Source organism: Balaenoptera acutorostrata, chromosome 1, assembly GCF_949987535.1.
Source record: "Balaenoptera acutorostrata chromosome 1, mBalAcu1.1, whole genome shotgun sequence".
NCBI lineage: Eukaryota > Metazoa > Chordata > Mammalia > Artiodactyla > Balaenopteridae > Balaenoptera > Balaenoptera acutorostrata.
In genome coordinates this window covers 21,809,242-21,832,495 of record NC_080064.1, presented here as the reverse complement: position 1 = coordinate 21,832,495, position 23,254 = coordinate 21,809,242, and the positions used below count along the sequence as shown (strand labels likewise).

General features: G+C 55.9%; 1 protein-coding gene across 6 annotated transcripts in view; it reads left to right on the top strand.

Moving 5' to 3' along the window:
• Positions 1-23,254, top strand: part of AHDC1 (AT-hook DNA binding motif containing 1) — a 64,699-nt gene that overhangs the window by 20,014 nt on the left and 21,431 nt on the right. For 5 of the 6 annotated variants that reach the window (XM_057547679.1, XM_057547685.1, XM_057547665.1 and 2 more), the window contains exon 3: positions 23,006-23,183. The gene's annotated coding sequence lies outside the window, so the exon portion shown is untranslated. Of the gene's footprint in view, positions 1-6,866; positions 7,205-23,005; positions 23,184-23,254 lie in introns of those variants that run through there. The other variant, XM_057547681.1, reaches the window with a different exon arrangement.

Sequence of the window (23,254 nt, the reverse complement as noted above, 5' to 3'; positions counted from 1 at the left end):
TAGTGAGTGCTTACCATGTTCTCGGCACGTTAGCTTATGAGGCTTATGAGGTGCTCACGTCATCCCCCTTTTGCAGGTAGCAAACAGGTCGAGAGAGGTGTAGTGACCTGCCCAAAGGAACACAGCTAGTAGGGGGTGGAGCTGGGTTTTGAGAGACCCAAAAGCCAGGCTCTTGATTACAGAGTTTTAAACCTGATTAAGAGATGGCATGGGGTGGGGGCAGTGATCCAGCAGAGGAAGGAGGGAGAGACCTGGCCAGGAGAGGGACAGAGGTGGACAAAGCCTCCAAACTCGGCAAACAGTGAGGAATGGACCAAGTCAGCATATGCTCCCCCAGTGGGTTTTCCCAGCAGTAAACAACAAGGCATGAGCTCAGGGAAGGGAGCGAGTGAAGACTGGAGGCCAGGCTTCCCAGAAGAGGTGGATCTTGAGAAACAGGCAGAGTTGAAAGACATGGGGAGCCGGTGCATTCCAGGCAGAGCGCACAGCGTCCACAAAGGCCCTGAGGTGAGTGAGCAGCCTGGTGTAGGGCTGAGAAGTGGGAGGAAATGGCTGAGGGAGGTCAGAATGAGGGTTGGGAGGGCTGGTGGCCTCAGGGGCATAGAGAGAGAGACAGCCCCAGGGAGGTGGGGAGGATGACAGATTCAAGAGGCCTAGCTAATGTAGGAATAGAAATAACTTCCCATCTGGACAGGAAATAGAGCACAGTGAACAAGAGGGCAGGTTCTAGAGTCACATTCTAGTCAGGCTGCTTCCTACCGTGTGATCAGGGCAAGGCACTTGATGTCTCATTTTCAAAATGAGGGGTAATGAAAGCACCTCTCTCCTAAGATGAAACCATCTGTGAGGAGTGCGGAGTGCAGTGCCGGGCACGTAGTAAGCGCTTGATTCATTCATTCATTCTTCAACTACCAAGTGCACACTTGGTGTCAGGCACTTTTTTAGGTCACATAGCAGAAAACAAAGTAGATAAAAATCCCTGCCCTCAAAGAGCTTACATTTAGAGGGTGAAACCGTTAACACAAAAATCAGTAAAATATATGGTTTGTTAGATGCTGATAAATGCCAAGGAGAAAAATGAAACATGGAAAGGGCTTGGGGAGTGCCAAGGTTACAGGGTGGTTGCAATTTCAAGTAAACTTATAAATGGAAGCTATTGTATAGAATTATTGTATAGCTGTATTATAGCATTATTTGTATGACAGGTTTTAGTAGAAAAAGCACCTTCCAGTTTAGGAGGCATTTATCCTTCATTAGAATCACTCAAGGTGTAGGTATTTCTGTCCCCATTTTATAGATAAGGACGTTGAGGCTCAAAGAGAAGATTCTGACCTTGGAGTCATGACTCTTGAGGACAGGCTATACTGGCTGACTCCCTGTGACTCCCTGTGACAAGAGGAGTGTTGTTCCTGAAAGTCTGGAGAGAAGGAGAGAGAGGCTAATTGGAGAGGATATAGAAAGTGGCTAAGGTGGGTCCGTGTCTCGGGATAGAGCTGAGCTGGAGAGCAGGGGCAGAGGCCTACTTCCTGGAGCCAGAGCTCAGGTCAGCATACCTCAGTGTGGCCTGATCAGAGTGGGTTCAAAGTGGCTGGACCCAGGGGCAACCCTGAGGGCAGAGCAGGGGCAGCAGGCTGGGCCTGAGACACTGCATGATTGAGCAAAGGGGCAGAATCTGTCCAGAACTGAGTGAGTGTGTGGGTGGTATGGAGAATATTGGAGGGGGTTGAGGAGAGGACTGACCAGACAAGAGGGAACAGTGAGGAGGTTGGTGGAGCCAGAGCTGGCTGTGCAGGCTCTTGAATATCAGGGTAAAGACCTCGGCCTTGATGTTGTTGTCAGCAGTGGGGAGCTATTAAAGTTTTTGGAGCAGGGACACGGTGTCATGAGAATGAGATTTGAGGAAGATGAATCTAGCACTAGGTAGAGCAGATTTAGGGGAGGCATTTGGAAGTGGGGAGCCTGCCGGGGGGCTACCATAGTTGACCAGGCAAGAAATGATGAGGAGGTCGGATCAGAGAGACAGCTTGGACTAGTGGAAAGAGTGGGGCCCAGGAGACAGTACTCCTGGGTGCTACCCTTGGGTCTGCCTCGAATTTTCTTTTTTCTTTCTTTCTTTTTTTTTTTTTTTTTTTCCCCTTGGGCGCACCTCGCGGCTTGTGGGATCTTAGTTCCCCGACCAGGGGTTGAATCTGGGCCCACGGCAGTGAAAGCACCGAGTCCTAACCACTGGACCACCAGGGAACTCCCTACCTCGCATTTTCTGAGGAACCTTAGGCTAGTAGTCCTTTCCCCTCTGTGCCTGTTTCCCCATTTGGATTGAACTAAAGGCTTCCCCCTGCTTTTTTTTAACTCTTTGGGCTAAGGATCCATTTTGAGAAGATGATGAGCCTTCTCTTCAGAAAAATACTAAAATACATTTTGGTTAAAATTGTGTGAGGTTTACAGACTTGTCAAAGTCCATTCATAGAACCAAGCTAGATCATCAGTAATAGTAAAAACAGCAGCTAGCGTTACATGCTTATTATGGGCCAGGTGCTTATTATGGGCAAAGTGCTATACATCGTAATCCTGTTCAGTCCGCTCAACAACCCTATGAGGTAGGTACCATTATTATTGTTCTGTTAAGAGTTGAGGAAACTGAGGAGGTCTAGAGAGGTAGAGTGACTTGCCCTAAGTCAGAGCTGGAATCAAAACCTGGGTGTGTCAGCTCCAGAGCTTGAGATCTTAACCGCTATGGTTAAAGGCTAGGATTCCAGGATGGAGGAAGGAAAAATGGCAGGGAGGAGGGCAGATGTGGGAGAATTTTCAAAGAAAGCCATGGAGAAAGAGACCTAGAGAGAAACTGTGGGAAAGGCAGATAGTGGAGCCAGCTCAGTCCTGAGGTGATAGGCACAAGGTGGTTGGAGGTGAAGATTCCGTTTGGAGGTGCCTTGTGTAGCTTCCAGGATATTGGTATCTGTCCCACATGACCCTCAGCTAAGTGACCTGCTCTGGAGCCTGCTGGGGAGGGGTGGGGCTACTCTGTCTTCTTGGCTTGATTATGTTCTGCCCCTTTGGCAGGAAGAGCTTACCCCTGACTCTTTGACTCAGCCTCCAGTGCTGTCTCTGGAATCTACCCTTCCTCCCCCTTCCCAAGGCCATTGACAAGGGCCAGTGGGCCTTGATCTCTCTAGGGGAGTTTGGAAGTGGGGACACCCTTTCCATCCCAGAGAAGAGTACTGGGGCCCGTGTCCTGAGATCAGAGTGGGATCTGGAACCCAAACAGCATTGGGTACATGTTAGGTTCTGGTTGAGATCCTGATCAGCAGTACCATCTAGGAGGAGGTGATCGAGATTAGACTGGGCCATAGTCTCAGGCTGGAATCTAGATTTATGGTGGGTTGGACTTGTTGGTCATCTAGAATAGGGGTTGGAAACTTTCTGTAAGTAGTCCGATAGCAAAAATTTTAGGCTTTGTAGACCATTGGGTCTCTGTCATGAGTACTCAGCTCTGCCATTGCACCTTGAAAGCCTTCATAGACAGTGCATAAAATGAACGAGCATGGCGGGGACTTCCCTGGCACTCCAGTGGTTAAGACTTTGCCTTCCAGTGCAGGGGGTGCAGGTTCAATCCCTGGTCGGGAAGCTGAGATCCCATGTGCCTTGGAGCCAAAAAACCAAAATATAAAACAGAAGCAATATTGTAACAAATTCAACAAAGACTTTTAAAATGGTCCACATCAAAAAAAAAAAAAGAATGAGCATGGCTCTGGTCCAATCAAACTTGAATCATAAAAACAGACAGCAGGCTAGATTTGGCCCTCTGGCCATAGTTTGCCAATCCCTGATCTAGAACCTTATTCTTCCTGCAGATGTCTAGATCTTAAATATTGCTAGACAGTGATCTAAGCAAGCCAGGCTGGGTGATCTAGAGCCACACTCTTGCTGGATCTAGATATTGGGAATTGGTGATCAAGAAATGTTCTAGAGAGTGGTTTAAAGCAGACTAAGCCATAAGCTCTGGCTGAGCCAGATTCACAGATAGCTGGGGAGGGGTGGTGTGGGATGGTGAGATTTAGACCCACACGTAAGGCTGTGGTCTGGATATGGGGAAGTGGGTGAGCTAAAGCCACACAGATATTGATCTAGAGCAGGCAAAGTCTTGGTCCAAAGCCAGAACACCATATGATCTAGAACAGCAGTGTCCAATGGAAATGTAATAGGAGCCACATATACAATCTAAATTTTCTAGTAGCACATTAAACAAAGTAAAAAGAAAGAAATGAATTAGTGTTAATAATATATCTTATGTAACCCAATATACCCAAAATATAGTCATTTAAACATATAGCCATTGTAAAAATCATTGAGATATTTTATATTCTTTTTTCATATTTAGACTTGAAAATCTGGCATATATTTTATATTTACAGCACATCCCAGTTGCAACTAGCCACATTCCCAGTGCCCAATAGCTAGTTTCTACCACATTGAGCAGCATATTCTACCAGCATTGGGCAGTTTGGAAGCAGGCTTTTCTTTGGGACCAGGGTCCAGAGGAGTCATGAGCCAGGATGATCTGGAGTAAATAGAGTTGGACACACCAGAGGTTATATTCTTAGCAGACTTGAACTGGGTATAGACTGGCTTTTCCTGGGAGAGCATCTAGGCCCTGGGTTGGGAGGTGGTAGTGGTAGTGGTGGTGGTGGGATCCCTTCCCTGGAGTCCTGACCAACTGGCCTCCAGCTCCTCCCTCCCTCATCCCAATGTCACCTCTGACTCTGGAGTGTGGTCTGGCCTGGCAGGTGGGGGTGGGGCGGGGTAGCAGCTGGACCCTTGAGGGAGCAGGAGCTCCACCCCTCCAAGCTAGCTGCTGCCAGCCTTCCTGGACTGACTCTGTGGAAACAGGGGGCCCAGAGACAGAAATAAACTGCCAGGTTTCCGGGGCGGAGTGGGGGGCCTGCCAACCTTTGTGCTTCCTTGCTAAGGGGTTGGGGGGACAGGAAGCAACTCCCGGCCCTCTCCCAGGCTGTTACCCCTGCATGCCATCTCTCCTTACCCCCAGGTGTCCTCACCCCCATGGCTCTGAGGCTGGGCTAAGCCTAGAATTTGGTGGATTAGTGAACCCTGGGGGCCCAGGAGTCTGGGTCTGACCCTTGGGAGCAGAGGGTGATCCTCCAGGGCCCTGGACACAGCTTTGTGCCCATTTCTAGATCCCATCCTAGGGGCCCCAGTAGCTGCCCCAGGGCAGGAGCTGAACAGATTCAGAGGACTGCAGCAGGGCATTAGACTAGGAGTTGGAAGATCTGTGTTAGATGCTCAGCTCTGCCACTAACTGGCCAAAGGCAACTTTGGGCAAATCACTTTGAGCCTCAGTTTACTCTTCTGTGAAAAGGGGGCAGTGTTTGTCCTGCTCATCTCAGGGCACTATAGTTCAGTGGTTTACTCAGACTCTGGAGCCAGAGTTTTGCTAATTCTGCCCTCTGCCACTGTGTGACCTTTGGCGGGTCACTTAACCTTCCTGAGCCTCAGTTTCCTCATCAAAAATGAGGAAAAAAGGAACATTACCTACTTTATGGGAACTTTATGATCAAGTGAGTTAATGCATGCTAATTATACAGGGCAAGTGTCCAGTGTTGGTTCTTGCCATTCGGCAGACCATAAGCTCAAATGGGTTGTAAGTGAAAATGCATTATTCGAATATGAGGGATTCTTCCCCTGTTAAGAGTCCTCTCGGACTGCCTCATTTTATAAACGGGAAAACTGAGACCCCCAAAAGAGAAGGCATTTTGGCCAAGGAGAGGCACACAGCAAGCAAAACCTTTATTTGGTACCCACCGTATAAAGCCAGGTAGCTCACCCCCAATTTACAGGTAAGGAAGTCGAGGCCGGTGATTGGCTACCGGTGCCCAGTGGCGCTATCCAGTGAGGCCTGAGTCCGCTGCTAGGGAGGGAGTGCCCTGGCCGCCCGCGCTCACCGGAGGAGGGGCGTGCAGGTAGCGGGCGCCCTGGAGCCGTAGCCGGAGCCAGGCGCGCTATTAATAATCCTGCCGCTCCGGCTCGGCCTCGGCCGAGAGCGCAGGTCCGGATCGCCGCCGGGCGCCTCCCGGGCCTGGGCCGGGGCCCGAGCCCCAGACGGATCGCGGCGGCCCTCCCCTTCCCCCCGCCACGTGACACCCCCCCCCCCCCCGCACTCCGCGGGCAGCCGAAGGCCCGGGCTGGCGGGCCGGGGGCCAGGAAAAAGCCAAAAACACCGAGGCTGGGCCGCTCCCCTCCCGCTCAAAATAGCCCCCAGCCGGGGCTGCCACGCATTCCGCTGGGCCCGGGGCGCGGGAAGGGGCGGCCGGCCGGGCCCCCGCCCGGCCCGACGTGGCTGCCCAGCCGGGTTGGAAGGGGGGGCGAGGGCGGGCCGCGCGGCCGGCCGGCATGTGGCTCTCCTTCGGGGAGCCTTGGCAGCCCGGGCTGCGCGCTGCGCCGGGATGATGGAGAGCTTCTGGAATTTCCTGCAGCTGGAGAGCGCGGCCGGCCGGGGGAGCGGGCTGAGCGCGCGGCTCGGGAAGGGGCGCCTTGCAACCCGACCCTAGGGGGCGCCCCCGCGGCGAGGGTACTGGGGGGAGATCTCCAGACCCGCCCCCCAGACTGCACGCGAGGCAGGCGGCACACACACCCCCATCCCCCGCTGCGCTTTTCGGGTCTGGCGGGGGTCCAGACCCGCCCCTCCCGGCCAGGGCGGCGGAGAGGGGCCAGGTGCAGGCAGCGCCCCTCCCCCAGCCGCCTGGTTTCCCTCTCGGCCCGTCACCTCCTCCAGGAGTCAGAAGCTCTGCGGCCTCATCTGGGAGGGGGCGGGGGTGGCAGGGATCAGGGGGCTGTGCAGGCCTGCCAGGTAGCCCGAGAGGCGGCGGCGGGAAAAGTCGGAGACGGACCGTTCGGGCCCGAGAACGGCTGGGCCTGCGGACCAGAGCCTCCTGCTCAAGCTGGAGGCGCCTAAGGGGTTCTAGGAGGGTGTTGAGGCCACCGTCTCGCAACCACCCCCCAACCCCCATCTCCCGCAACTGTGGACCTGGTGGTGGTCGGATGTGCCAGAAAAATCCTGGACAGTTTTCTCGACGGCGGCGGCAGCTTTCTTTGGGGGCGGCTCTGCACCTTGCAGGTCCCGGAGTCCAGAAAAGGGCTCCTGGGAGGGAGGGGCTTCCTTTTACAGGAGCCCTGAGATCCAGGGGAGTAGGTAAGTGACCTCTTAGGGCTCACTCTGGGCACGGTGTCTTGCGGGAGGGAAAGAGGTCTACCCTGCCCTTTGTGGGGGAGGGGAAGATATGCTTTCCCACCACTTTGCTAGTTCCAGTACCATTTGGTGCTCTGCAAACTGATGAACCTTTTGGCAACTCAGCAGGCACCTCCCCCTCCTGGGGTGGACCCCCCTCTCCCCTTGCCAGTGGTCCCTGTTCAACTTCATGTCCTGCCCCAACCCAGCAGACCCTCACCGTGTGAAACAAGCAGAGGGGTTAGGTGCAGTTCCAATACCTTTTCCTCCACTCACTGGCTGTGTGACCTTGAGCAAGTCCCTTCACTCCTTAGTCCCTTTGCTCTTTTGAAAAGCTAGATGATAGTAGGTAGGCCACGGCCTTGAAGTTGAAGAACATTTAAAGCAATCACCATAGTGTCTGCATACAGTCAGGACAGGAAATAAAGACAGCCCCATTCAGAGCCTTCAAAGTGTTCGACTCCCCCTTCCCTTCCAACAACCTTGAGAAATTCAGCCTTCCAAGGTAAGTAGTGCCTCTCAGTTGGGCTGGGAAAGATGGAAAGACATTGGTTCTGTTGAGTGTTCATTTATTCATTAAACACATATCTAAGGTTGTTCTCAGCTAGTTCCAGTCTGGGGGAGAGACGTACATTTGTGCTGGAGACTGAGAAGTAGGACTGTTCGCCACATTATGTTAAAGTTGGAAGGGCCCTTAAGAAATCCTTCCTGCTAGGCTAGCTCTTAGTACAGATGGAGAAACTGAGGCCCAGGGAGGAGGCAGGGTCTCCTCACAGCGCTCCTTCTGCTGTTGGGGGGTGGAGGTGGAGGTGGGGTTGGAGGCTGGCAGACAGCTCTGGGGCCGGGAAGTTGGGGCAGCCCCCGGCCCAGCTCCCTGGGGCATGGCCCTTGCAGGCTGAGAAGCTGGTGGACTTCTGCTTTCTTCTCCCTCCCATCTCCTTGCTGACCTTTCACTCCACCTCTGCTAGAGTGGGTGGAGGGTGGAACCCAGATACCCAGATTCAAATTCAAATGCTTATTGGCTCCCCTTCAGCCCAGGATGTTGGGCCTGGGCCTGTGTCAACTCCCACCCTTCCCTCTCCTCCTATCCCACCCTCCCCCCAGTTCTCCCTGTTTCCTGTTGGATGGGCCTTCCTTGTGTACTGGAAGGAACTCAAGGCTCCACTTGTTGTCTGTGTGAACTTGAACAAACTACACCACCTCTGTGAGCCTCATTTTGCTTTTCGGCAAAATGGAGTTGAAATTAAAACTACCTTGCAGAAAACGTCTTTCACAGCATCCCAGAGGCTCCCTGGCAGAGAACTATTTAAATAATAAAAGGCAGGGACTTCCCTGGCAGTCCAGTGGTTAAGACATCATGCTTCCACGCGCTTCCACTGCAGGAGGCGTGGGTTCAATCCCTGGTCAGGGAACTAAGATCCCACATGCCACATGGCGCGGCCAAAAAATAATAATAATAAATAAGTAATAATAATAATAATAATAATAAAAGGCAGGGATTCCCTAGATGTACATTCTAGGCCAGGTATAGGGAACAGAGCAGCCTCCCTTCACCTTTGGTTTGGGGAGGCAGCTCTCTGGGGCCCTGGGATGGGAAGTGGGTTGGGGGTGAGTGTCTACTAGATAAATTTGGCAAAGTACAAATTCGAGGAAGCTTATGTGGCCCAGATTCCAGGGCTGCCAGGTGCCCATGTGTCTGAATACACTGCTGGGCAGTTCTCATAAACTCTCTAGGACTACAGGCTCTCCCTCTCCTAGCTAATCCAGTCCCATCTCGCTCTGCCTCAGAGAAACCTTCCTAGGCTGACTGTCCCCCACCCCCAGTTATCATGGAGGGCCCTCAGAGACTGTAGAAGAGAAAGGGGCTGGAAGCAGCAGTTGGGCTGTGTGACTTTGGGCAGGGCACTTCCCCTCTCTGGGCCTCGGTTTCCTCCTGCATAGCAGAGGAGGCTGGATTAGTGACTCCCTAAGGCACCTTCCAGCTCTGACAGGCTCGGAGCCTGTGTTGACTGATGTATCCTAGGAGATAGGAGCACACAGAACCGAGTCAGCTGGGAGATTCCTGTTGAGGTATCCCCCACCCCCTCCTCCAGAAAGCTGGAGTGCCTCCCTTCCCAAGACACACCCTCCAGGGATCCTGGCTGTGATTGTGATGGGTGGAGGGGGCATATCACCCAAGTGGTGCTGCTGATTCCCAGGGTCCCTGTTGTCAGTAGAGAGGCCTGTGCCTAAGAACAAGAGCTTGTGTCAGGCAGGGCTGTGACACTCTGCTTGCTTCTAGGGGAAGGGAATGTGTGTGTCAGTGACCAGCCAGCCTCCAGGGAATGGGGGGTGCGGTGCATGAGGCAGCTAGCTTGTGGGATGGTGTGTCCAGAAGAGCAAACACAGGGGCAGTTTACTGGTGTGTGTGCAAGACAAGGAGGCTGACAATGGGAGGGAGGAAGGAAAAAAACATAGATGAACCGCAGAGCCAGACTTTGGGTTAGGGCAGGCTGTGTGGGGAGGCTCCAGCCTTATGGGGAAGTTACAGAAGGTTCAACACAGTCAAACACAGTTTTGCTTGTGCCTCGGTTTGTCGGCTTGTTTATAGGTGCTGTGCTGAACTGCACTGTTCTGAAATGCAGTTGTCACATTCTATTGTGGGGTATCTGTGCAGGGGTGTTGTCAAGGTTTTCTGAACAGCAAGTGTCTGGCTGTTTGCGGGGAGTGTCTGTACAGGACGATATTGTAAGGCAATAGGCGTCTTTTGTCCGTTTGGGGTACCCTCAGATTGTACGAGCGGCATCAGTTCTGGCTGTTAGGAAGCCTTGGGTTGTATTGGGGGAATTGCCAGGCTGTGAGGGATTCCTGGCCACGTTTTGGGTGCCTCTTCCCCCTCCATGTCTTACACACTGGGAGAGAGGTCTCCTGTCTTAATCAGTCCCTCCGCAGGTAGGCAAGCAGGCAGTCGCAACCCGCTCACACTCACAGTAATTTTACCACGGTGCCTAAATCAGGAACAGGCGTGAATTGACCTTTTAACCCCTTCCCTGCCACGGGATTAGACTGTTTCCTGTTCAATCTCCTCCAGAACCAGTTCCATCCCTCCTGGGGCTCCCCCCCACCCAAGGAGTGGACAAGCAACCCCCACATCTCTTTTCTTCCCCATCTCTCTTGAGCCTTGCGGGGGGCCTGAGGGCCAGGCTGGTGCAGGGCCTGGCAGGAGCCGAGGGCCCAGGCGGGAGTGATAAATATTGAAGAGGAGGGATTTCGGTGTGGGCTGGAGCAGCTGCAGTGGTTCGAGTGTCACACTATCTCTCCCCAGGTTTACTGACCCATTTCCATTCACGCGGCTGCCGGTTTCCTAGCAACGGCAACAGTCCCCCCAGAACAGGCGGAGTGTGTGTCTGCCATTAGCGACTGCCGCAACTGTGTCAAGGTTACCCCGCTCCCTGCAAACCCACCCCGGCGGGTTTGTTTTCTGCCAGCGCCTGGCACACACCGTGCCAGCCTGGGAGGGCGAGGGAGGGGGCCGGGGGCCAGCCCAGGGGCTTGGGTAGGGGGGGCGCCGAGGAGGAGCTGTAGTTCCCTGTCCAGTGGGAGCCAACTTGGACTGAGGCCGAAGCAGCCGCCCCCCCCTCTTGGCTGGTGGAATTCCTAAGCCCGAGGGGAGCAGGGGGCGGGGCTGTCCCTCAGCCCTGACCCCCGAGATTCCAGAGCCTGGGGGGAGGGGTGTGGGCAGAGGGGCCTCCGGGAAGCCTGCCCGATCTGACCCCACCTGGCTTGTTCTGCTCGTGCCCTGGCTTCCTCCCACTTCTGCGCGGCTCCACGCTCTTCTCTGCTCTCAGCTCTTTGTCCCAGCTTCTGTGCCTGGTCTCCCCCATCAGACTCCCCAGGGCAGGGTTGTATTTCTCCCATCAGACCAGGGGCTCCCGAGGTTGGGGTTCATGATACCTCCTTTCCTTCTCTTCCCTCAGCACCAGTTCATGACTGTTTTTCTAAATGTCTTGGGAGATGAGACTAAACAGTTGGTGTGGCAAAGGATAATTTTTCTTAACAGGGACTAGCAGGGCAAGTACCCCCATTCCACCCACTGGGGGAAGTAGGTTCTGCCTGCACTCCCCAGCCTGGCAGCACTCGTTTGGGAGTGGCCATTGGAAGTAGAGTACCCCTCTTTTTCACCCTGGAAGCCTGGCTGCAAAGGGTTAAAGCAGCTCCCACCTCACCTTGGTATGTGAGCTCCCCCAGGCTGGGGGGATGGGAGGATGGGGGTCTGTCGCCTTATAGCCACTCATGTGGTCAGCTCAGACCTGACTAGTCACATTCCTGCCCAGGAGGACCAGGGCTTGAGGTGGAGGGGCAGGGGCCTGGAGGGGGCTGGGTTTGTAGGAATCGGGGTGGGGGGGGTGGGGGTGGGGGTGGGTACCGAGAAGGTGGGGCAAGGGGCTGCTGGGAACATGGAAGGATTGTGCAATGTAAACCTCTGGAAGCCTGAATCAGCCTCCTATTCCTCTGGGTCTGTCTCCCTGTCTTTCCTCCCAGTTTGCAACCCCCCAAACATTCCCGTGGTCCACATAGCTGTGACACAGGTACAGATCTGGTCCCAGTTCTAAACAAAGAAAAGAGTGTGGCAGAAGCAGTTTCTGACATGCAGGGTGGCCCAGAGATTTGTGGGTAGCCTCCAGTGTGACTTTCTGGTGCTTGGAGGAGGTCGGCTGGGTTTTTGGCTGGGTCAGAGGCTCTGAGATCTAGGGTACAGAGCAGGCTGTGCTAGATAGTAGAAAGAGACCTGGGCGGGGACCCAGGAAGCCTGGTTCTCTGCCCAGTCCTGTACCTGACTCCTCATGATCTCAGTCTCCCCATCTGAGGGGCTCAGGCCAGTGGTCTCTTACAGCCCTCCTGTCCTGTTGGTCAGCGGTTCTGGGTGAGGGATGAGGAGTGGGGGGCAACGGTCTGGAGGGATTGTGGGAAGCTGCCAGCTCAAGGGGGAGTTTGCAACGTGATCCCAGAGCGAAAATAGCCCAGGTCATTTTCAGCTGCTTGGGCGGAGGTATCTGATCCCAGCAGGGCAGGGCAGCTTGGGCAGGGGGCAGGGAGGAGCATTCTGTAAAGCTCTCTGGGAAACCAGACCCCAGGATGGGAGGGTGGGAAAAGGTTGGCATGCCCGGCTGGGCTTCCTGAGACCACCCCCTCCCCGCGGGGGCTCTGGAATGGAAAGATGAGGAATGCAGAGGGTTAACAGGAGGTGAGGGCTGGACTCCAGCCCCCTTTGGGTCCTGGCCTGGTTGAGGTGAAAGGTCAGCCCCAAGGAGTCCAGGCACAGCTGGGGAAAGAGTAACCCGATCCTAACCCTGCTCAGGGGATCATAGAGCCGCCTCCCCCAGGAAAGGTGCTTTGACATCCCCAGGAAGGAGTTTGTTTGAAGGACTTGTTCTCAGCAAGCACTGGGGGCTAGGGGAAGGTCCTGCCCCAAGGGGTCAGGGAGAGCTGCAGGCCTGGAGCCGCAGCCAGTATGGCAGTGCTTTTTCATCCTAAGGTCAGGGGAGGTGGAGGTGAGCTTGCTGGAAAGGTTAGAGGTAGCCTGTTCTGGCCTTGCTCCTACTCTGTGTCCCATTTATGACTCTGATAGCCAGCATTGGGGATTGGGGAAGCTTAAAGGTAGGAGACTACCCCCCAGAGCACACACTGATTAGTGAGAGAAGCTGCCTGATACTAGACGGTGACACTGAGATGTGTTTGGGGTGGAGAATTATACCCTAACTCTGAGATGGCTTTGCTGTGTGTGGTGGGGCGTTAGAGGGTAGCATGGTGTGATGGGAGGCAGAGATAATACATGGAAGAACATGGGCTATGAAGTCAAGTTTGACCTGGGTTCAAATCCTTGCCTCTGCCTTAGGCAAGCTGTTTAACCTAAGCCTCAGTTTCCCCAGCTACAAAATGGGACTAATAGTACTCACCATAAAGGGCAATTGTAAGGATTGGCACAGAACAAGTGCTCAGTAAAAAGTAACCCTTAGTGAGCCTCATTATGTCCCAAAGTCACACACTAGTGTGGCACCCGCATTAAAACTGGCAGTCCGGCTCCAGAGGAGTTGGTGAGCTGCTAGAGTTGGTCTGAGGGAGAGGATAGTTATGAGAATGTGACTGGGTCAGTGTCCCCAGGGCTCTGCAGGAGAGACTGTGGGAGTATCCAGGTCACTTGGGCTAGGATGGGGTGAGGTGAATGATGTTTAGTCTGTGGTGAGGGGTGGCTGGGGCAAAGTTCTTCTTAACGCCAACCTCTGGGGCTGGCGACAGCCCCCTGTTCCCCACCCCGGCGGGTTTGTGCAGCCATGTGTGGGTGTAGCTCTCCCCGGAGTGTGGCTCTAGGTATGTTTGAGAAGGCGCAGGCATCCCAAGAAAGAACAAGTCGCCTTTTGTACGAGTCCAGCCCGGGGCTGGGCTAGGCCCTCTCTGGGGGATCCCCTGTTTCCGCGCCCAGCTCCCTGCCTACGGACAGCGCCCCAGCCCCGCCTTCCACCTGAGGGGGCCGCGAGGCTGCCTGAGCGACCCCTCCCGGGACCCACGCTTCGGCCCGGAGCAGGGGGGCGGGGTCTGGGGCAGGGGGCGTGTCCGAAGACCTGACCCCGCCCCATGACATCACTCCAGGTGCTACCAATCTCCGGGAGCCGTGCCCACGGGCGGCCCGCCCCTCCCAGGCTCCGCTCTCCGGAGATCTGGAGGCGCAGTAGGTGGAGGAGGAGGCAGCGCCGGCCCATGGGGCGGGGAGACCATTGAAGGCCTCGCCCTTCCTGCTCTGGGCGGGGCTGAGCACATGACCCTGAGAGTGTACAGAGCAGCTCACAAGACCTCCTCTCTCCTGGTGCACTCTACCTACTTGCCCACCTGTCCAAATCTTACCAGGTACCTCTTTCTGCAGGAAGCCTTCCAGAACCGACCTCCCCCCAATCTTTTCTCTGATGACCTACACCCTTTTAGCGACCCTCCGTCATAACGGCGATACCAGTACTGACTGCTCCTAACAGCAGCAGCCGTCCACTGAACGATTTACCAGACTGCTCCGTGTTTTTCATTGAATATCTTACCTGATGGATCTCTGATTGCTTTCTACCTTGTCTTATGAGCCTTTCTCACCCACTGGGTTGGAAGTTCCTCTGGGCAGGGGTTCCAGACATGCCATGGCTCAGAATAGGCACTACTAAATGTTTAGGATGGATAGTAAATGAGGAGATAGGCTCATGGAGGGAAAATATCCTGGCAGAAGTCACACAGCAAGTAGGTAGAACAATCAAAGCTAGAAACCAGGTTTCCAGGCTCCATTCAGGTCTTTAGTTCTGGTGTGTGACTTAGAGTAGGGAGTTGCACAGGGGATGCCATAGACCTTCCCTCTTCCCGTAGGAGGGCTTCTCCCCCCACCAAAGATCAGAAGAACCCGAAATCTGTTTTCCTCCGCAGTCCACACACCTTGTACCAGAATCCCTGACTTCTGAGAGGATGAGGAAGAAGAGATGTTGGAGGAGCTGGGAGGGCTTTTGCAGGCCAGAGTGGCAGTTCTGGGCTATAAGGAGTAGTGTGGTTCCAGTAATTGGGGGGGTACTGGTTCTGGGGACATAAAGCATTTCGCTTGCAGGCGGGAGGTTCCAAGCGGGGCAGGGAGGAGGGTTGGGAGCCAAAGTATGTAGGGGTTCAGTGCAAGGGAGGCAGGGATTGTGCTGGGCCAGCACTCCCCCCACCACCGAGCCGGCCCGGTGGAATGCTGCGAGGCCCGGGGGATGGGGCCAGGCAGCCAAGGTGTCTCCGGTGGCACAGAAGCAGTTAAGAGCTGCCTCAGCCCGTTCCTTCAGACAATTAGTGACATCTCGCTTGACAACACCACACTGAGCCGATGCAGACCTCAGCCCCCCCTCCCGGCCCCCCCATGGCCGCTTCAGCTGTTTATTCTTGGGCTTTAACAATTGGGATTCTGACTTGGAGGAGCGGGCGCCCTGCGCTGCCCTCTGACCCTCCGTCGCCTTGGCAACTGGAGCCCGGTAGGCCTGGGCTCTGCGTTAGGATTACAGATCCTGAATTCACAATCTTGCTGCTCCCCTGCAAGCAGAAGCAGCAGCAGCAGCAGCATGCGGGATCTTCAGCTAGACTGGAGGGGACAGAGAAAGAGGATCCCCAGGGGCCAGCCTGAGGCACGGGTGGGAACCGGGGATGCCCACAGGCACCCCAGAGAGTGGTGTCCCCCATGGAGTGGAGCAGGGCCCAGAGCTCTGCTCAGCTCCCAAGGTCTCCCATCCTCTCTCTGGAAACTTTCTTCCTGGTAGAGCCCCGAGGGCAGGGGCCAGGCTTCTTCATCACTGCCCTCTTTCCCCCTCAGTCTGCCCCCTACCATGCCCAGAACTCCAAGTGCCAGCAGACTGTGCCCCTGCCGTGCCTGCAGCCATGGCAACAGGCCCCCCTCCCTTGTCAGCTCTGCTCCTTTCTCCCTCCCCGCCACCACAATCTCCCCCCACCCCCAGCAGCCAACTGCCCCAGCTGAAACCGGAGCCGATGCATCTGTGAGCCTCATGCCCAGACCCACATTCCATTTCTGTCCTGTCCCCCCCAGCTCTGGCGACGACATCTCCCCCTCCTCCTCTTCAGGCCCCCTCCCTCCTTGCCTCTGTCTACTCCTGCTGCCCCCACCACACACACACTTTATCACTTAGTGTCTCCCCCCTCCTCCCTCCCCAGTCTCTTGAGTGCGTCTCGCCCTTTCACTCTGTGTCTTTTGGTCTTTGGGTGTGTCAGTCCCTCTGTCTGTCTCCAGCTCCCTGTGGTGTCTTCAGTTCCCTGAGCCTTGCCCCGTCTGTGGCAACTCCTTCTCCATCTCCTTCCCCTCTGCATGTGTCTTGCTCTCTCTCTCTGTCTTTGTCTCTGCCTCATCCTGCCTGTCTCTCTGTCTCTTTGTCTTTTTCCTCCTCCTCTGTCCCTTCTTCCTGAGTCTCTTTTTCGCTCTTCTCCTTCCTCTGGCTTCTTCTCTGTCTCTCCCGCAGCCCCTCCCTCCTCATCTCTTCCTGCCTCTTCACCCTCATTCTGCCCCGTTTCTCTTGCCCCCACATTCTCCCTCTTTCCGTCTCTCTCTTCCTGAATCTGATTCTTTGCCTTGGTTTCTCATTCTCTCTCTCTCTCTTCTTCCGACTCTCTCCTTCTAGTACATAGATTTCTTTCCAGCCTTCTGTATCTATTTCCCATTTGGCCATTACCCTCACGGCCCCTGGGTTGGAACTGGGAGAGGGGGGCCCTCCAGAATCACCCCGAAGGAGTCCCCTTTCAAGTGGGGGCCAGATGTCCTGGCGCCCCATTGGGCACACGTAGTTGAACCTGAGATGAGGAGGGGAAGTTCTAAGGTCAAAGAGCCAACAGGGGGTGGGGTACCAGGAACCAAGAGTGCCAGGCCTCCCTTCCCAGGGTTTCAGAGGACGGGCTCCATCCCTCTAGCTTACCTTCTACCAGCCCAGGTGGAGGCAGAGGGTAGTCCTAGGGGCTGAGCTGGCCCAAGAAGCCCCCGGCTCTAAGAACTCAAAGTAGAGCATGTTTAGGCTTCCTTCACTGATTCCTGGGATTTGTTCCTCCCCTGCTACAATGACAGCTGTTTCAGACTGTGCCTCAGTTTCCCCCAGTGGTGCAGAGTTGGGAGGGTACTACCCTTGCTCTATCTCTGACTTTTTTAAAGTACTTTGAGTTCCTGGAGCAAAATCGGGCTTATAAAGAACAGGGAAAGGGTAAAGTGACTCCCACCCCCTTGCTCACCACTACTCTGTGCTGGAGGGGGACTCCAGCACAGAAGAATTTGTTTGGCTCAGGGCAGGGGTAGAATAAGGGTCCTGTCTCCTTAAGTATCTGGTGGAGGACAATGCCCACCCCCCGCCAGCACCCCCCCCCCCCCCCCGCAAAGACTGGCAGCCCCTGCTGTCAGGCCCTCCCTCCCAGTCTGGGCAGTGGCCTCTAGCCCTTCTCCCCACAGCCCCTCTTCAGAATGAGCTTCGCGTCAGGGGAAACAGGCCCTGGGGTGGGGATGCCAGGCCTCCAGGGCCCAGCCCTTGCCTCTGGGTGTGATGAGACCTGGCCAGACAGACAGTTCTAGGACCCTGGGGTCTGGGCACTACTCACCAAGTGGCCAGGCGGGGGAGTAGGGGTGCCTGGGGGAGGCGGGTTGCACGCAAGGCATGCTGGGCCCCCTCGGCGGGTGGGTGGGGGGAACAAAGCTGGCATCGAGGCCTCAGCTAAAATTAGCCGCTTCCCTGCGCGGGAGCGAGCATGCCTGCCAGCCGCCCAGATCGCCGCTGCCTCGGCAGGCCATCTGTCGCCACGTTTTGCTCAGTCCCCCAGGGCCCCCCAGCTCCAGCCACCCTAGGGGCTAGACAACTCTGCTCTGAAGCTGTCCCCGGCCAGGGCTCTGGGCTCTGCTGCTGTCATGCTGTGTGACCTCAGGCTAGGTCTGTCCCTCTCTGAGCTCCTGTACAACGAGAGGGCCCCAGACACTGACCTCCCAGTCCCCCAGTCCTTCCAAGCACCAGGTGCTGGTGCTGGTCATGGGGGCTGGAGTGTGGGCTGCCTCCCTCCCATAGAGCTGGCCCTCTGGTCCAGAGTTTGAAGGTGGGCCAAGTGGGGTTTAGGGTAAAGGTCAGGCTATATGACAGACTCCTATCCATTTCCTTGATCTTCACTGGACAGTAGGGCAGCTCCATAAGCAACAACACCCTAACACACACGTGCACACACAATCATTCTCCAAGCAGTCTTAAGAAACAGCTTCAGGTGGGAAGCCTGGATGTGGAGGCTGAGTTCAGCCGATACTAGCTTGATCTGTGGCTTGGGCAAGTCTCCCGCCCTCTCTTAGTCTCTTTTCCCCTCTTCAATAAGAAGCTCCTGTTTGCTGAGCACCTGTCCGCTTCATGCTGCGTTATCTCGTGAGGCTGGCGTTATCATTCCTGCCTTCCAGCTGAGGAAACTGAGGTACAGAAAGCTGAGGTTCCTGGTGCGGAAGCGGTGGAGCCAGGGGTTGGACCCGCTGTGTCCTCCTTCCCGTGGCCCCCAGTACTCTGCCTGCTGGGCTGCAGCCTCAGCGCTTCCCTGGCTGCTGCCTCTTCCCCCGCTCCCCAAAGCCAAAGAGACTGAGCCTCTGCTCCAAGGTCACTCCGCTTGGCCTGGGAGGAGTTCAGACTTGAACCCAGGCCCCTTGGCTCCTGTCCTCCCTCACTTTCTGGCCAGCAGGCTGGGCCTGTTCCCTGGGTGAGTCATGCCCCTGGACTTTGGCCTCCTTGTCAGGCTCTGTGGCCTGAATTTGGAGAGGGGGCCCTTGTAAGAAAGAGGGGCTCCCCTGGCCACAGTGGGAGTCTGAAGCTATCGTCCCACTCCCTCAGCCCTGGGCCCCGAGGACATGGTGGCAGCGACCCCTACCCTGCCTCCCCTCCCCCACCTCTAAGAAGTCTTGTAGGAACTGCTCAGGCCTCGTTGACAGCCTCCCTCCACTACGCAGTCTGCCCCCTCCCTCGATAACAGCTACACTCAGTTAGAAGTGGGGTGGGGGTGGCTGCTTGGGGAGGTGGCGTTTTCAGGTTGTCTGTGTGTCCAGGCGGCTTTCTTCCCAGCACTCATCTTCCCCAGCTCCGGGCCAGTGGGTTACCCAGGAGGGAGGCCACGGCACCTCCCCTCCTGGTGTTCAGGGACCAAGGTCACACCCAGAGCCCTGTGCACCTCCACCTCCTGGGGCCAGTGGTGTTTGTCACTGGGGCAACATGTGGCTGGGCCCGGCTCTGGCAGTGCTGGGGTGACATTCATGCCCTGTGAGCTGTGACGCCTCTGCGGGCAGAGGACGGCACCACCAGGCTGGCAGTGATGGGGGAGGGGTGGGGTGGGCTGTCACCCGTCCAAAGCAGCCAGGGTGACATGTCGTTTACCCATCCTGCAGTCTGGAGGGAGGAAGGGGTGAGGTTGATGTCCCTGGCTTATACTTATATGTGTGTTCGGGGGAGGGGTCCGTACCTCTGTCACAACTGGAAGGTGAGGCGTGTGTGTGTGTGTGAGAGAGAGAGGGAGTGAGTGAGAGACAGGTTCTCTGTGCATTTCACATACTATCAGTGGGTGAGGGGGCGCCTGGTTGTATGTCAGTTACACCATTGTGAGGGTGACAACCTGTGTTCTTGTCTCATACTGTCTGGGGGTATCAGATGTGCCCATCTCAGGCTTTGGGGGAAGTGACAGGTTCTGTGCTTAGCTCATCCTGTTGGGAGGGTAGTCACCCACTCGTACTCCTGTCTCTCTGACTGTTGGGTATGTGTGAGATGTCACCATGTGCCTATCTCATGCCGGTGTGGGGAGTGACATGTGTGATTATCTCATGCTGTTGGGGGGTTGTCAGTAACTTGGGAGCTTGTCTGTCACCCTAAAGAGACAACATGTTGCCCAGTGGTATGGGGCTGACAGTTGGCAGGGCCCCAAAGGGCAGGCCAGAGCAAGCACCCAGGCCACGGGCACAGGGACAAGCTGGGACGGGGGAGTCCCTGTTCCACAAGACCTACCTTCTGACCCAGGTGCCAGCCCTTGGGACTGTTCCCTAGGAGGAAGGACCCAGCGTTTTGCAGATGGTGTGGAAAGGGGCCTCTGGGGCTGGGGCAGGTGTGACCGAGGAGGTGGGGCGCCAGGCAGGGCTGGCATGGGGACCTGTGTCCCCGCAGGTCTGGGAGACCCTATTGCCTGCCTCTCCTGCCCCTGAAACTGTTAAACTAATTAAGGCTGTGGAGCCGCAGGATTAATCGGGGCAGCTCGGCGCGGGCCGGGAGCTCAGGTAGTCGATTAGTGCGCCGCGGAGGATATTGGATTTCTGAACCGCAAGTCAGCACTATTCCGGCCTGTTATCTCTCCCAGGCTCGAGGGTCAGGAGGCGGGAGGCTCCGGGCTCGCTGGCCGCCCCGCCCGGCGGCTGCGGAGCAGCCGCTCCCCCTGCCCACCCGCGTCCCCACCCACCGCCCCTGCCCTCCCTGGCCCTGCGGCAGGTTCCCGCTCTGTCACCCTCGGGTCCCCTCCATCAGGCTTGCGGCCCCAGTGCCGCCCTCCGCCCCCTCAGTCCCTCCTGGCCTGACTCGCACTCTGTGCCTCGCTGACACGCTCGCTCCTCAGCTTCTGACTAGTGTCTCCACCCCAGTCGCCTTCCCTGTCGCTCTCCCTGTCCCCCACTCTGTTAGCCTCTCCCATCACCCGTCTCTGATCCTCTGCTTTTGTGTTTGTGTGTGCCTGTTCTCATGTCTCTCTGTCTCTGTCTCTCTCCCTGTGTGTCTCTGTGTATCTTTCTCGCTCTCTCTCTGTCTTTTCCTCTCCCTCTGGCGCTCAATCTCTCCTCTCTCTCTCTCTCTGTCTTTTCCTCTCTCTCTTGTGTGGTCTCGGCTGGTGTCTGCAACCAGAACAAATCTCCCCCAGCCAACACCCCCTGAACAAGGAGGCCAGAGCAGCTAATGGGAAACATGTGATTCTGCCTTGCGCCTGGAGCACCGTGAAGGGAGCCTTAGTCCCAGCTCAGCCCCTGCTCCCCCCTTGCTGCATTCCCCCCACCACGCTGTCCCCTGCCTCCCAGCATCCCCCCAGCCTGTGCGGGCACAGGCGCTAGTTCCCCAGTCATTTACATTTCCGGGGGTGTCGGAGCTGGCGTTTATCAGTTGGGGAGTATCAGGCTGTGGAGGGGTTGGGAGCAGCTTTACTCCTTAGGTCGCCCCAGCCCCCAGGGCCAGGCAGACCTCATGCAGACTCCCCCCACCCACCACCACCATATGTAGGAGAACAGGGCCAAGATGAGCTGAGCTGTGGCGGCCTTGGGGGGGCAGCCAATCCACCCCCACTGGAGGGCTCTGGGGCCACCCAGATTTCCATCTTTTCCGCCCTCCTGGGCCTCTGGGGAGCTGCAGAGGTGGGGGCTCCCTAAGGGCTTGGGAGCTGCCCGGCTGCATTTCTCTGCCCACCCAACCACAGGGGAAGGGGGGACGGATCAGAGGAGGGAGGCTCTGGCAGGTTGGAATTCTCCTTCTCTGCCTGTGGATAAATTGTCCCTAATCCAGGCTTGGGGAGTTGTCTGGCTCCTACAGAAAAAGAGAGAGAGAGAGAGAGAGAACGCAGGAGATAGGGAGGGAGGAGGGAAGCAGGCATACAAACACAGTGACACAGACACACGCTGTCTCACAAAGGGTCTCCCATGCACACACACACACACGCGCGCGCACACGCACTGACAAGTTACATAAAGGCACCACCCAGACACTGAGGCACCGTTCTACTGACAGGCATACCATGGCACACAGACTCACACATGTTGACATTGACACAGACATACAATGACATGGCACAAGGACCCACTGACATACACAGATGCACAACGATAAAGTCAAACAGCACACACACACAGAGTTACACACGTGAGCACATACTGACCCGCAGTGAAACAGACCCACAGGGACACTGTGACCAGTCATGCCATTACACCGTGACCCTGAAAACCCAGAGAAAGGCAGAGGTAGGAGGGAGGCAACACTGACCCACAGTGACACCAGTGCCCTCAGTCACAGGCATCGAGACTGGAAGCCTGCAGGGACAGCAGAGGATCCGCCACACACCCCGCCCCCGCCCCCCGCCCCAGTACACACGCCCAGAGAGTCAGAGATGGGCAGAAGCCGGTCCAGCTCCTGACAATGGTGAGGTGCAGAGAGCTGTGTGCACACGGGCACTCACCCCCTGACCACAGCTGGGCACACCTCGTCACACATTAGGTACACACTCACACCTCTGTGTCCCCACAGGCGTGCAAACATAGGCTCAGCTGGACACACACAGAGAACTGAACAGACCCAGATGCACACACCCACACGTATAATTGAAGACACCGAACACAAGTATCAGCTCACTCACACACACACACATACACACAGTCCCATATGTGTACACTCTTACACATATACTCGTATAGACATACAAATACACCCAGAGAAGCATGCAGAAGGCTAACTAGACCCAGGAAGTCACACACAGGTGTATTTGCCCAGACAGCTGACGCTCACAGACGTGCATCTGTACAGGCAGGATCTCTGACACACACACACACACACACACACATTCCCAGGCAACCAAAACCTATAAGCAGTCCATGAGGCCTGGTTCCCAGACCCACTCTCGGCTTCAGTACAGACCTCAGGGAGGCAGACAAATGGGCAGGAAGCAGGGTGGGGCGGTGGTAAGGAGGGCCATGGTTATTAAAGAAAACAAGAGACATATAACCGGTCGCTGATGGAGAAGGGTAAATGCCAGCTGCGTATACACCTCTTATGAACATCTGCATTCACCATCACTTTGAACAGCAATTCTCACACCTACGTTGTAAGTGAGCTCTTAGCATTTATAGTTTCCCCAGAGTGCTTCTCCCCATTCATAAGCTCTCCCCATTTTATAGATGAGAAAACTGAGAGCCCAAGAGGTTAACTGACTTGCCCAAGATCACATAGTTGGTGAGAGTTGAGCCAAGGACCATTCTGACTCCCAAGGCCAGGTTCTTTTCACCATAGCACGTGTGTTCATGTTCACACATACATGTACCTACCCGCACGACGATACTACCTGGGGTTTCAAGAGATAGGCTCACCCTCCCCAGTGAAATGAAGTTGGAGCCAATTTCATCCTGTGCAAGAGTGGACCCCATCTAGGACGGCCTCCTGGTCCCTCTGTCTGGCTCATCCTGTATCCATGCTTATGTCTGGGGTGCTGTTTTTGTTTCCACAGATGGGAGCTTGCCTGCCTGTCTGCCAATTGGCCTGGACCCCAGAGCCTGCCCAGCTAAGTGCGTGCAGAGTGCCCCGGCTTCGGGGCGACTCTCAGGCCACCGAAGAGACCACCCTGGAATCACTGGCGAAGACAGGCCTTTCTTGCTGAGCTGGGCCTGTCTGCACAGCCTGCTCAGGTAACAGTGTATAGGGAAGCCGGGTCTGTGCCTGGCCACCCCAGGAAGTGGGAATCAGGGGTACTTCCTTC